This window comes from Vicia villosa, linkage group LG1 (assembly GCF_029867415.1).
Source record: "Vicia villosa cultivar HV-30 ecotype Madison, WI linkage group LG1, Vvil1.0, whole genome shotgun sequence".
NCBI classification, from domain to species: domain Eukaryota; kingdom Viridiplantae; phylum Streptophyta; class Magnoliopsida; order Fabales; family Fabaceae; genus Vicia; species Vicia villosa.
The window spans coordinates 1,548,645-1,563,303 of NC_081180.1; positions in this window are offsets into that span (position 1 = coordinate 1,548,645).

Here is a 14,659-nt window from a genome sequence, read left to right on the forward strand (position 1 = left end):
AATAATAATAATAATGATAAAAAAGAATCATTTTTCATAATTAAGTTTGTTAAAAAAATCATTTTTCATAATTAATTATGATAAAAATATCATTTTTCAATTAGTTAAAAAAATTAAAAAAATATTTTGTCTTAATTTTATTTAGTGAATAAATTTTATATTTAATTTTATATAATTCAAAATTTACTTATGAAATTAGAATGTTTATAATTTATATAAGTTAATAAAATAATTATTAACTTTAAAATTATTTAGGAAATTTTGTTTATAAAATAATTTTTTATAACTATAAAACTGTTTTAGAAAATTAATTTATAAAAAGATTCATCATAAAAAAATAGAAAATAAATATCTTTATTATTATTATTATTATTAATTTTTTATATAAAAATAAAATGTTAATTTAAATATTTATTAGGTTAATATTATTATTACATCTTTGATTATAATGATATATATTTAATAATATATTTTAATTAATACAATTAATTATACTATTAATTGTATTGATTCACCTTGATTTTAATTTTTTAATAATTATTGAATTTTTTCAGAAATGCATATCCGAAACATTTCAAGACCAAAATTGGAATATTTTGGATATGAATCTCCGAAGACACCCCTCTCCAAAAAAAAATGTGATTTCGGAAATCCATCTCCGAAAACACCTTTTTTTTTGTGTCTTCAAAAGTGCATTTCCGAAATCAACTTTTTTTCAAAAAAAAATGATTTCGGAGATGCATTTCTGAAATAAAGGGTCATATAGGGGTTTTCAGCACGGGTGACTAAGAAGACTCGGGGTCAATAAAGAAATTCTCTTCATTTATTAGTATTAACGAATCCGATTTAAATATTCAACTCACATAGTATTTCTTTTACGATATTTGATTTCAATAATCAATAAGATCTATTGAAAACAAATATTTTATGGACATCCGATCAATGTTTTAAAAATTGAATCGAATCAATCGGTTAGATTTAGAATCGAAGTTGACTTAGAGTCTTTCAAGACTCATGTCAAATACATCGTTCATATAAGCGCTTTAATCTTGAATATTTTTTTATTTGCGAGGCATGAGTTTCTCTGGTTATGCGAGCATCATCGAAGAGTTGAAAGTTGTTGTCATCGACTTTAATCATCATTGTCGTCATCAAAACTTCGAATGGATCTTTTGTGGGATTTTCATTTTTATACCTACAACAAGCAAATAGATCCACACTCTCTCCATTTTTTATGATGACAACACATATCTCAGAAGGTGTGTACATGGACTGATTTAGGCCAGATTTTGTCAAACGCATCACTCAATCCATATAATTCACCCCAATTTGGGTAGGTAAATTAACCACCTGCTCCACTAATGGACCGACTTGGGCAAACCCATTAATTTTTGAGTTGGATTGTGTCATACCCCAAAATTTGCTCTTATATATTTGCCAATGTCATTTTATTTCAATAAGTGACGTAGCACAGTTTGTAAGAATTTGAGGTTAAAATGTACAAGAGCGAGAGGTCCCAAGCTCAAATCTCACTTCTAACATTTCTCGTTTTTTATTTTCTAACTTTAGTTTTAATTTTATTTTTACTTATTACTAAAAAATCACAAAAATATGTTTTTTTAATATTTAAATATTATTTTTCGTATTTATTTATTTATTTATTATTTTTAAAAAAAGTTTTTTTTCACTTTACTCACTTTATATTTAAAAAATAGTCAAAAAATCATAAAATAAGATTTGAAAAGATTTTGTTTACTCTTTTTTAGTTTTAGAAATAATTTAATTTGATTGATTAAAATAGTCACAAAAATCAAAATCAATTTAATTGAATTATGAATTTTTGATTATCTTGATTAACAAAATTAATTAATTTCCTTTTCAATTAACCTAATTTTTTTATAAATACTAACATTTTTAGACATTATGAGAATTAACCTTTTTATACGGTACCGAAAACCCTTATACTACACTATTTTATTTCCATTCACGTACACCACGTACTGAGGCTAATTTCAATTCCCTGTATATTTCCATCGGAGGCCAGTCTGTAAACATTTTTTTCATTGTCTTAACATCCACATTGTATATTCATACACTAACAATTCATCCATATTTTCCATCACTAACTCATGTACAAAAACAAAAAGCTTTCCCTAGCATTTGTTCTAACCATTCTCAACCACAAAAATTTTGTTTATTATTTTGAGTCAAAATTTGTAAAAATCTTTTCAAATCAATTCAACTTTCCATCACCAACATCAAGCTAAGATTCACAAGTTTGAAAAGGTTGAACAACCTTTAATTATGTAGCTTTTTTTATCTATTTTGCTATGTTTTAAAGTCTTCTGATCACAACCTGATCACTCTAGGAACAATCTGCTTAGATACCCTCTAAGACTTTTCTAGAGTCTTCTGATCTAACTGATCACTCTAGAGTCCTTTACAACTTAATTTAAACAAATTCTAAGAGTATTACAATGCTTCTTAAAAGCGATAATCACAACTGTGATATTTCTCTTACAGTTTAAAGCTTAATCTCACTATAGTATTACAACAGCAATAAGTGAGGTTGAAGATGAAGTTTGAGAGCTTTCAAAATGAACAGCGTTTCAGCAAAGTTTTTGTTAAGAGTTGTATGCAGTTTTGTTAACCTTTGCTTCTCTTCAGAACTTCATTTTATGGGCGCATGAGAAGATGATCGTTGGGAGCATTTAATGCTTTGCGTATTCCGTACAGCATTGCATTTAATGTTTCACACTTTTGTCAACTACCTCGAGCCTTGCTTTTGTTGTGACTACTGACGTTGCCGTTAATAGCTTCTAACGTTCCTTTTGTCAGTCAGCGTAGCCTGCCATCTTGTACTTGATTCTGATTGATCTTTTGTAGATACAACGTTTGAATATCATCAGAGTACAAACAGCTTGGTGCATAAGCATCTTCTGATCTTCTGACCTTGAAGTGCTTCTGAGCGTGATACCATTACTTCAGTGCTTCTGCTTCTGAACTCCAGTCCTTCTGATGCTTCCATAGACCATGTTCTGATTCTGCTTGACCATCTTCTGATGTCTTGCCAGACCATGTTCTGATGTTGCATGTTGAACCTTCAGAGTCAAAGCTTCTGAGCGCTGATTTGTGCATACTCTTTATATATTTCCTGAAAAGGAAATTGCATAGGATTAGAGTACCACATTATCTTAAGCAAAATTCATATACATTGTTATCATCAAAACTAAGATAATTGATCAGAACAATTCTTGTTCTAACATCTAGCTGGAAGAGTCAAACCCTCCTTAGCTGATAGAGAATTAGTCGATATGTTTATGAGTACACTGACTAGTCCTTTCTATAGTCACTTGCTGGGAAGTTCATCATTTGGATTCACTGAACTCATACTGATTGGGGAACGTGTTGAGAGTGGCATTCGAAGTGGTAAGATTCAAATGGCTACATCCTCAGGTACTACAAATAAGCATTTCAATGGGAGGTCAGATTCCAATGCTGTGTATGGGCAGAAAAGGATAAACCATGATCAATCTATTGGGGCAGTTCTGAGCTCCACACCGGCGCCTCAACAAGGTCGTCAAAACAAACAAGATACACCCAGACGTCAATTCACAAAGATCAATATGTCGCTAGCTCAAGCCTTACAACATCTACTAAAGGAAAATTTGATCACCCTGAGGGATCCTCCTAAGAATCCTAACACCTCTGCTCCTATTTACAAGCCCAATGCGAAGTGCACATATCATTCTAATAGTCCTGGACATGACACAGAGAATTGCTGGCCGTTGAAGAACAAGATCCAAGATATGATCGACGCTGGTGAAATTGAGTTCGACCCTCCTGCAACTCCTAATGTGATCACTGCTCCCATGCCTAATCACAACAAGATTGCTAATGTTGTGGATGGCTAGAAAGATGGACTTTTAGATCATTAGATTTACTTTCATTTGCAATTTCTTTCCTGTTCGTTTAAACATTCGACTTATGATAGACATTATCTGTTTTAATAATCATCATTAGTGCATTGCATATGTTTGTCTTGAATAATTTACTTCGCTATCACTCATTTTAAATTGCGTCTTTACTTTGCATCTATTTTGTGATACTCGACTCCTGCTAAAGCTGTATGCCTTTTGAGGGAGGATGAAGAAAACGATACCGCAACCTCATACAGTATACTTTTGAATAGACTATGCTGACGATGTACAGGCATTGTTTCGATTCCTAAACAGTGGAGATATAAGGAGGATAATCCCTCGTCAACCCCTTTGAGCCTAAGAAGTAGAAGTTTCTTTCTTGTACTAATTAAAACCCTTGATTATAACCTGGGGCAGGGTAGTTCTCAGTTAATTTGGCTGTGCATTCTATTTTAAGAGAATCATTCAGTACACCTTTCAACAAAGGTTTCAATCACAAGCGTTCATCCGCACACATCAAAGAAGTGTTGGAGATGTCAATCAAAAGCCAATGATGGTTCATCAATCATTAATCAAGGCAGTCAATATCTTTCAAAAAAAATGAAAAAACATATATACAAAGAAAAGCCTGCTAAGTCAAAAATCAAAAAGAAGATTTAGGCAAAAATCAAGGCATCCCGCTGACTGTAAGCTCAAAATAAACAGTTCAGGCAAAAGTTAGGGATATCAAAAAGATGAAAGAGAAGCCAATAAACTCCGGAACAACACAATGTTGTGACTACCAAAAGGAAGAAGTGACTGCCATCTCAAAAGTTCTCTTTGCTTGTGAACCATCGTCATTATCAAAGGTGCAAATCCAAAAGTCCCTTGGAACCTGAATGCATAAGTTGAATTAATTGAGCTTAGGACTGAAGATCATCACGAAGAGGGTGGGTACAATCAAATTTCGAGCCTTTATCATTTGTTTCTTAAACCGTGAACCAAGCCACGTTACAACCCTTGAAAGTCCTAATTGAAGCATGGTTAGTTCGAAAGTATACTGTCACCAAAAGGGTATCCTGACTCCTTAAGGTTTACTACAAATTCTAGGTTGATATCCCGTTTTTACAAACATCACATTGTTACAAATATCATGTTTTTACAAAATATCACGCTTTTACATCTCCTGTTTTAATGTTTTCAACAAACTCAAGACAAACATACGCATTGCATCTCATGACTACATTATTAAACACATTCTGCTACATAATTTCAAATGTTAGCATCAGAAAGAACTTGCACAGGGTATGACTAATGACTCAAAGTTATCCCGACCAACAAGATTACTCCAAAGAAGCAATATCTCCTACGTATACAAGGGGCATGGTACGTTTTGCCCAATCAATCTGGGGCAATCCAGTCAAGATTCCAAGAATCTCTCAAATTTCAAATAGCCAGAGGCATATATCCCAAGTGGATTTCAAATTATTTCCCGATCAATCTGGGGCAATCAAGCCAAGATTTTGAGAATCTCTCAGTATGCCAAAACAATCAAGGGCATCATCTTAATTTTACGATTACTAAGGGGCATGTCGCCCATAGTGCACATCTCATAAAGTCCTCGCGAGGCGAATCTTCCCAAAGTTCCTACTAGCAGGGGCAAACCTATGCAAGTCCAGTTTTGATATCTTGATCAAAACTCAGTGGTGTGTCCTAATCAAACCCAGGAATGGTAGTTACTATAATACTGGGGGCAACTTTCAAGACACTCATGTCTCCCCACAGATTCGGGTTCACAAGATCATATCCCCACAGAGTAATCATTAAGAAGATATCTTCAAATGCTCTCGTCCCGACAAAGACATGGCTCCCCAACAGAGTTTACATCTTCAACACTACCGGTTCTCCAACACTTTGCAACATGGTTTATTAATATCTCTAATCCCCAATCAGGGTACATCAAGCTACTGAGCACCCCCAAGCAGAAATCATAAATCCCCAGCTGAGCATCTTCAAGATAAGATCAAACATCAAAATTACGACAGCAGAAGGATTTATTTTCCCAATCGAGATATTCCAAATAGCATAAATCATGTTCATACGTCATGTATCATAGTAAATTCATACATAACATACATACGCCTCATTGCATAGGCGTAACACTCTCATCCATTTCAAAAATTTTTTTACGATACATGCACCACGACATTGCATAAAACTAATGTTTCTCTTGCAGTCTACTTCTACAATCAAATGAACATTATCTTCTAGATATAGCGCAGAGATAATCAAGTCAACGATTTAATTTTGACGCTCATTCTAGATGGAGATTTAATTCTGATACTTAATTTTGGATATCTTCCAAAGTTAGTTCAGAGATAATCAAGACCGAGATATTTAATTCTGACACTTAATTTTGGATATCTTCCAGAGATAGTTCAGAGATAATCCAAACAAAGATTTAATGCTGATACTTAGTTCCGGGTATTCTCCAGAGATAGTTCAGAGATAATCAAAACAAAGATTTAATTTTGACACTTAAATTTTGGATATCCTCCAAAGATAGTTCAGAGATAATCAAGACATAGATTTAATTTTGACACTTAATTTTGGATATCCTCCAAAGATAGTTCAGAGATAGTCAAGACAGAGATTTAATTTTGACACTTAATTTTGGATATCCTCCAAAGATAGTTCAGAGATAATCAAGACAGAGATTTAATTTTGACACTTAATTTTGGATATCCTCCAAAGATAGTTCAGAGATAATCAAGACAGAGATTTAATTTTGACACTTAATTTTGGATATCCTCCAAAGATAGTTCAGAGATAATCAAGACAGAGATTTAATTTTGACACTTAATTTTGGATATCCTCCAAAGATAGTTCAGAGATAATCAAGACAAGATTTAATTTTGACACTTAATTTTGGATATCCTCCAAAGATAGTTCAGGGATAATCAAGACAAGATTTAATTTTGACAATCATTTCGAAGATAGTTCAGAGATAATCAAGACGACGATTTAGTTCTGATACTTAGTTTCGGGTATCCTCCATGAATAGTTCAAAGATAATCAAAAGACTTAGATCTAATTCAGTTACTACGAACGGTGCTGACACGATCAATCTCCAATAAACTCTCTCTCAAGGCCTCGATGGCATCTTTAAGCCCATCTCCGACAAGAGTCCCTACTTCAGCTAGGGCAAATTTCTGGGTATTCTAGTGTTCAATTCTCTTCTACCTTCCGACTCCGACAGACACATATGTCAGTCTATATCTTCAGGTTTAAGAAAATTGAACAGGGGCAGCTGTCATACCCTAAAATTTGCCCATACTATTTCTCCTATTCAAATTCAAATCAATACACAAAGCTCCAAGACACACTTTCCTACACAAGGCTCAGAAACTAGGGTTTGGTTTGTTTAAAGGAAAATCAATGAATCAATGGCTCCAAGGCATCCCATATGGCTCAATATATCTCACATAACCTCTATGATAAGTATCAAGTCTCAGCTCAAAGGATTGGTCATTCAATTGTTCAGAAAGTCAACAGTCGACTAGGTTAACCTAAAAGTCAACTGTGGTCAAAGAACAGTCAAAACTCCTGATTTTTTGTCAACATACTTCTATTGAAGTATCATTCACCAGTTGATCAAGTATTGATCATGGTTCATCAAGGAAAGATAAAAAAATCAACAATTCAAAGAGTTTCTAAATTAGGGTTTTCATAGGAGAAAGTCAACTGAACTTTGACCAGCCATAACTTTCACATGGAACATCAGAAATTTTCCATCCAAAGCTCACCTTGAAGGAAATTGAATTCTCTACAAATTTTTCTCTCACATGCCAAGTCTAAAAATGCTCCATTTGAGAGATATGGACCAAAACATTACATGTCCTTTTCAAAAGTCAACAAAAAGTCACTTTTTTCAAAAGGATATATAAGGAGCATGGAACATTATTTTGATATGAGACCAAAGATATTGGTTAGAGGACTCTTTAAGGTTTCTAAAAAGTCCTAGAACACTTCCATACCTCAAAAATTGAGAGAGATAGACCTTGTCAAAGTTGGGCTATTTTGGAAGGAAAAATGTGAAAGAATTGAATTATTTTTTGCAAATGGGCCCAAGATATTTTGATTCAATCTTGATCCACAAGTTATCCAAAGCCTAAAAATCAATTGCCACGAATTTATTTGAATTATGTGATTTATTATGAATTTTTATTCATATTAAAAGTGATTAAAATCAAAATAAATCATATAATTAAAAGAAATTTGATTTGATTTTATTTCTACCCAATTTCAATCATCATTAATCACCAAAATATCTCAATATTCCTTCCAAATTCGTGCAAAGCAAATTGATGGAGGAAAAGATTGAAATTGGACACATTTAGAAAGATTGGAAAATCAAATTTTCACTAATTTCCATTCTTTGATTCAACAAGATTTTTTCCACAAATGTTAACCTAAAGTACATCCCCTATATATTCTGGTGAGGACTATATGCTAGGACTACGAAAATTCGGTCTCCAAAAGCACCAAATTCTTCATAGAAATTCAAGAAGCTTTTAAGTTCGATTTCAGAGTTTGGCTTGGTTTCAGAGAATTTCAAAGGCGCAAACACGTTCCAGGGACAACACCAAGCAGGTTCAGACACTTACAATCACCCTAAGCACTCAGAATTGCTCGCGAATTCTCACGGTTTGATCCACTTTTTCCTTAACTCGATTTCATCATTCGATGCATCCATTGTGTGATTTAACTGCATATTATAGTTTATATTGATGCCATGTGTGATTCTGGACATTTAATTGCATTTTTGTGCATGTTTACGATGGATCACCGTATTAGGGTTCATGAGTTATAAAATTAGGGGTTCTGGATTTAGGGAAAATCAGGGCATAATACGTGCATCATTGTGTTCGTATAACCGAGGGGATCATAACCATGGCTTGGGATTATATTTTCGTTGCGTGTATACGATTTTGGTGATTTCAAGTTTAATTTGCTGCGAACGGAGTCACAGCCAATTCGTAGCAAATATTAATGTGACTTGCAGGTCTGGAGCTTGAAGATGAGTGCGTGTCGCCTTGTCATTGGGCTGTTTGAATCGCGCGCTTTTTTTTATTTCCGTCTGTTTACGTTTTTTCCCATATTATGCTTTCATGATGTTTCTCAATCAACTATGGTTGTTTGGTTGAGTTGGTTTGGGTAACGCGCTGAGGACCTAAGGGGTGGGGGTTCGATTCCTCATACCCTTCATATTTTTGTTGATACAATTGGCTCGTGGATTCCATACGCGCCGTCATCAAGTGGACTACCAGGGACCTCCATCCAGGACCATTAGATCCAAGCCAAGGATGATCCTACGGCTCAGCACTTGGGGATCCACCATGGACTTCACAAATCCGTCACACCAAATCCTGCGCCAGCTAAGTCTTAAAATTATTTTTATTTTTGCATAATTGATTTCTTTTTATGTTTATATGTTCTTTTTTTATTTTACTATTTTTTTATTTATTAATAATTTTCTTAAATAAAATTTATTTTAATTATGTTATTTGAATTATGATTATTTGTTTTTATTTATTCAAACAATTTAATAAGTAATGATTAATTTCTTTTAATTAATAAAAACCCATATTAGGATTAGATATTTAATCGAAATCCTATTTTCACCGATTTAATTAATTAGGTAGAATACCAATAATTAATTAGTTAGATTTTATTATTTCTATTAATCAGGGTTAACTTGCGCCCTAATCAGGGTTTACGGAGATCATTCCATACACTGAGATATTTGTTTTCCGTGCTTTTTTTCAGGGTTATCCTTCAAGTGCCTGCCGACTACGCGCCTGATCAAGATCCGAAGCTAAGTATTCAATTTCATTGTTATTGTTTTTTTAAGTCTACTTTGTTTCCTTTTATTTTAAGGTTTACTTGTCGAACTCCGCATACACTCACATCTATTTTCTGCCTTTGCCTTTGCCATGTTTCAGGGTTAACCCCGAGGCTTCCTCCGAATGCCAACTATATCAGATCAAATCAAAAGATAAGTATTCTTTTCTATTCTAAATATTTGTTTATTTGGTTTTATTTTATTTATTAAATTAGGGTTAACCCTAATTGACCTATGAACCGATAATGCACTCACCCTATCTTGTTTCTTATTTTTCTCACCTTTCAGGGTTTGCCAAATGCCAAAGATTCGAATAGTCGGTAACCCTAAACCCTGATCTTAATTATTACTTGTGTTAGACCTATAACACTATTATCCCGCTGGTTTCAATTTCCCTTCCCCCCGCTGGTTTCAATTTCCCTTTCCCCATTATTATTTTAATTGTTAATATTAATTGTTGTGGTTAGTAATTTTAGGGAGTGCAACCTTGAATTAAATTAGCATCACTTAATCATTATAAGATAATATATTCTGAACTAATCACGTGATTGGTGCACACACGCACACTTTTGGGGTAACCTCTCTGTTGCATGTTGCCTTGTTGCCTTGTTGCCTGTTGCCTTGTGTTTTTGCAGAATAGCCACGTCCCTCGAATACGAGGATACCTCAGCCATGTTGCCTCGGTAAATACAAAGGTCATAAAGTCCCTAAATGATGCTGCCTTCGATACACCAATATGACCTCGACCCTCGGAAGTTGCCTACGAAAAGGCTGAGGTATCCTCTGGCTGCCTACGAAAAGGCTATTCTGGTTCTTCCCTTAGACTACCTGCCCTCTTTATGGCATGGGACAGTCTTGTGGCGAACGATAATCTCGATGACCCTTCAAACATCCAATTGAAAGACTTCCTGCCCTCTCATGGTATGGATAGACCCTTTCGCCCGAAAGTCTAAAAGAACAAATTTTCAAACTTAGGGTAGGTGCTCTTAAATGCTTGCTCTTTCAAAATTCAAAACTATCTTTTTACACCTCTTTTCAAAATCAAATTCAAAAAGACTACGCTTATTTACAAGCTAAAGTTCTTCTTCAAAGCTTTTACTATTCACACTCCGCTTTTCAAACAATTCAACGTTTTTAAAAAGTGAGCTAAGCAATTAAGAGCCCATGGATAACCATGGATGCAAAGGGTGCTTTACACCTTCCCTTTGTATAACTTACCCCCCGAACTCAAAATCTTTCAAAGGTCTTTCATGTTCTTTTAGCCTTTCCTAATTGGATAAAATAAAAGTCGGTGGCGACTCTTGCTATCCGCACATTTCAAATAAAGTCAGTTCACCGTATTACAATAGTCAAGTCCCTCGATTCCGAGGATACCTAAAGCAAATGTTGCCTTCAAAGTTATTGAAACTCCCTCGATGTTGCCTTATAAAAATGATTTGTCCTTATTGCTAAGGTATCCTCGCATGATGCCTAAACAGATAAAATGACTATTATATCCTTCCCTTAGACTACCTGCCCTCTTTATGGCAAGGGACAGTCTTATGGCGAACGATTTCTCGATGACCCTTTAAATCCAATTGAAAGACTTCTTGCCCTCTTATGGTATGGATAGACCATTTCTCCCTGAAAAGCTAAAAGAACAATTTTTCAAACTTAGGGTAGTTGCTACTAATTGCTTTCTCTTTTTCAAATTCAAAATTCAAACTCTTTTTTCCCACTCTTTTCCAAAATCAAATTCAAAAAGACTACGCTTATTTACAAGCTAAAGTTCTTCTTCAAAGTTTTTACTATTCACACTCCGCTTTTCAGACAATTCAGACGTTTTTAAAAAAGTGAGCTAAGCAATTAAGAGCCCATGGATAACCATGGATGCAAAGGGTGCCTTACACCTTCCCTTTGAATAACTTACCCCCCGAACTCAATCTCTTTCAAAAAGGTTTTTTCTGTTCTTTTAGCCTTTCTATAAATTGGATAAAATAAAAGTCGGTGGCGACTCTTGCTTACCGCAACATTTCGATAAAAGTCAGTTCACCGTATTACAGTAGTAAAGAAGGAAAAAGATTGCTCTATCGCATGTGGAATGAACTTGACGATAAAATGGTTGCGTGTGTCAACGAGACTTGGTAAACAAACATACCCATCTTTTTATTATTTCTTCTTGCCGCGTGGTTCTTTCCTTAAAAACCTTTCTGTTATGCAACTTCCAAATCAGTGTGCTAGAGTACTTGAATGATGAGGTTATTAGAACCACTGCTAACAGTTTTATGGAGGAAATTAGTGACGTAACAAAGCTACAAGGTAATCATGATTTTTTCATTGGAAATTATTTTGTCAACAATCTAATTCATCAGTTATTTATTACTTTTATTTTACTATTTTGGCAGCATGCAGTCATGTACCTCTCTATGATTTGCACGTCTCTGAAGAGAAGAAAAGAGAAAAAATCCAGTTGGACCATGATGCATTTTGGGATGAAAAAGAAAAACAGGAAAAGAATAAAAAGGAAATGTTGATAGCATGCCCCAACAAGAGACGTTCAAGTTCTTGCAGTAGCAGCCGCAGGTTGAAAAGAAAAAAGAAGTCCAAGGTCGATCTTTCCGACGAGGATCTCTGCGACGAGCGTATTGGCGATGAGTATATTCAAAATTGGGAAAAACAAGAAGACAGTGAATCCGACACTAAAATTTTCCAATGTAAGTTTCGCATATTTTAATTTATTGTATTTTTTTATAGCTATACTATCTACACATCATACTAACATTATAATTTCTACTTAAATTTTTTCCAGGAATTCATGGCATTTCAAATGCCTTTAATGGTACAAAAATCTTTATCAACAACAATCTAAAGGAATCTCTTAAACACAAAAGAGAAGTAATTTCGATAATTTGCCTACAATATCTTTTTATGTTTTTATTTGATTTATTTTTTGTCTCAATATATGTTTGTAATTATATTTTTTGTTAATTTTATTTTGTCATGTTGGAGAATAGAAATAATTCACTGAACCAGGTGATTAGTTATGTATCTGGCCAAAGCAACGATGCTTCAATGAATGATTTTCTTAAACATCCAAAAACGAATATTTTTGAGGTTCTCAAATGTTCTAAGGTAATAATTTATCTTTATGATCTATTGGTATAAATCCAGTTTCTTCTTTAGATGCATAGAATAAATCAATCATTATTTGATATATATGTATTTGCGCATTAGGTTTCCATTGGAGTTGTTCTTGCTAAAACAATTGACTTCAACCACACAAAGAAATGGTATTATCAAGCACGTACCAAATGTGTAAAGAGTGCACGTACAAAAAGTGAAGAATTGTATTTTTGTAAGAATTGTGTCGATGTTCTTCCAGCAAAATCAAGGTATCAAAATCGTTGTTTGTTTTATTTTTTTTTAGTGTACATTCCATTGTAATTTATACATTTTTTGTATAGAATTAAGATACATGTTCAAATTGCTAACGTTAGTGGTTCTTCGACCTTTATACTCTTTGACCGTGTGGCTACGGAAGAATTAGAAAATCCGCATATAAAACTATTTGATGTAGAACATTCATATTTTTCTATATGTACTATTAAGTTTATGTTTTTTCCTTTGAAAAATGTATAGGTTAATGATGTCACTTCATTGCCTGCTGTTTTTAATTCATTGTTTGATAAGATTATGCTTTTTCAAGATTCAAGTTTCCAAGGGTAATATTGAAAATAAGTGGCAAAGCTATATTGTGATGAAAATCACTTCGGATCAAAAATTGATTGATCAAACATGGCATGAATGTAATATGGGATGAAACACCTTAATTTAACAATTATAGGTGGATAGTGCCAATTACAAATTAGAAAGGTTTTGCTGCACATTACATACATATTGTGTAAGTTTGTTTAAATTGCTATTTTAATTCACTTTCAACATATGCATAATGAATTATGTTATATGTCATTATCAGTGCTATACAAAGTTTTACATTCTCTTTTATATTTGTTCTTTGTGCTTTCAAGTTTCAAAGATTAATTTACTATATTTTTGTTCAATTCTAAGGAAAGTCAGAGAAAGATAGTTTATGTTTCATATTCTTATTGTATCAGTGGAATGTACTTTTTTGTTTTGTAATATGAAAAAATATATATTTTTGTTCTTTTCATACATTTATATTTTTACATAAAAATACAATATATATATATATATAGCAAAGAAGGTTTCTTGCAAAAGGTTTTGTACCATTTTTTTTTCCAATTGTTTATTTGTTCTGGTGTTGGTGTTTAGTTGGTAGTAAGGAAGGAAAAAGATTGCTCTATCGCATGTGGAATGAACTTGATGATAAAATGGTTGTGTGTGTCAAGGAGACTTGGTAAACAAACATACCCATCTTTTTATTGTTTCTTCTTGGCGCGTGGTTCTTTCCTTAAAAACCTTTCTGTTATGCAACTTCCAAATCAGTGTGCTAGAGTACTTGAATTATGAGGGTCTTAGAACCACTGCTAACAGTTTTATGGAGGAAATTAGAGACCTAACAAAGCTACAAGATAATCATGACTTTTTCATTGGTAATTATTTTGTCAACAATCTAATTCATCAGTTATTTATTACTTTTATTTTACTGTTTTGGCAGCATGCAGTCATGTACCTCTCTATGATTTGCACGTCTCTGAAGAGAAGAAAAGAGAAAAAATCCAGTTGGACCATGATGCATTTTGGGATGAAAAAGAAAAACAGGAAAAGAATAAAAAGGAAATGTTGATAGCATGCCCCGACAAGAGACGTTCATGTTCTTGCAGTAGCAGCCGCAGGTTGAAAAGAAAAAAGAAGTCCAAGGTCGATCTTTCCGACGAGGATCTCTGCGACGAGC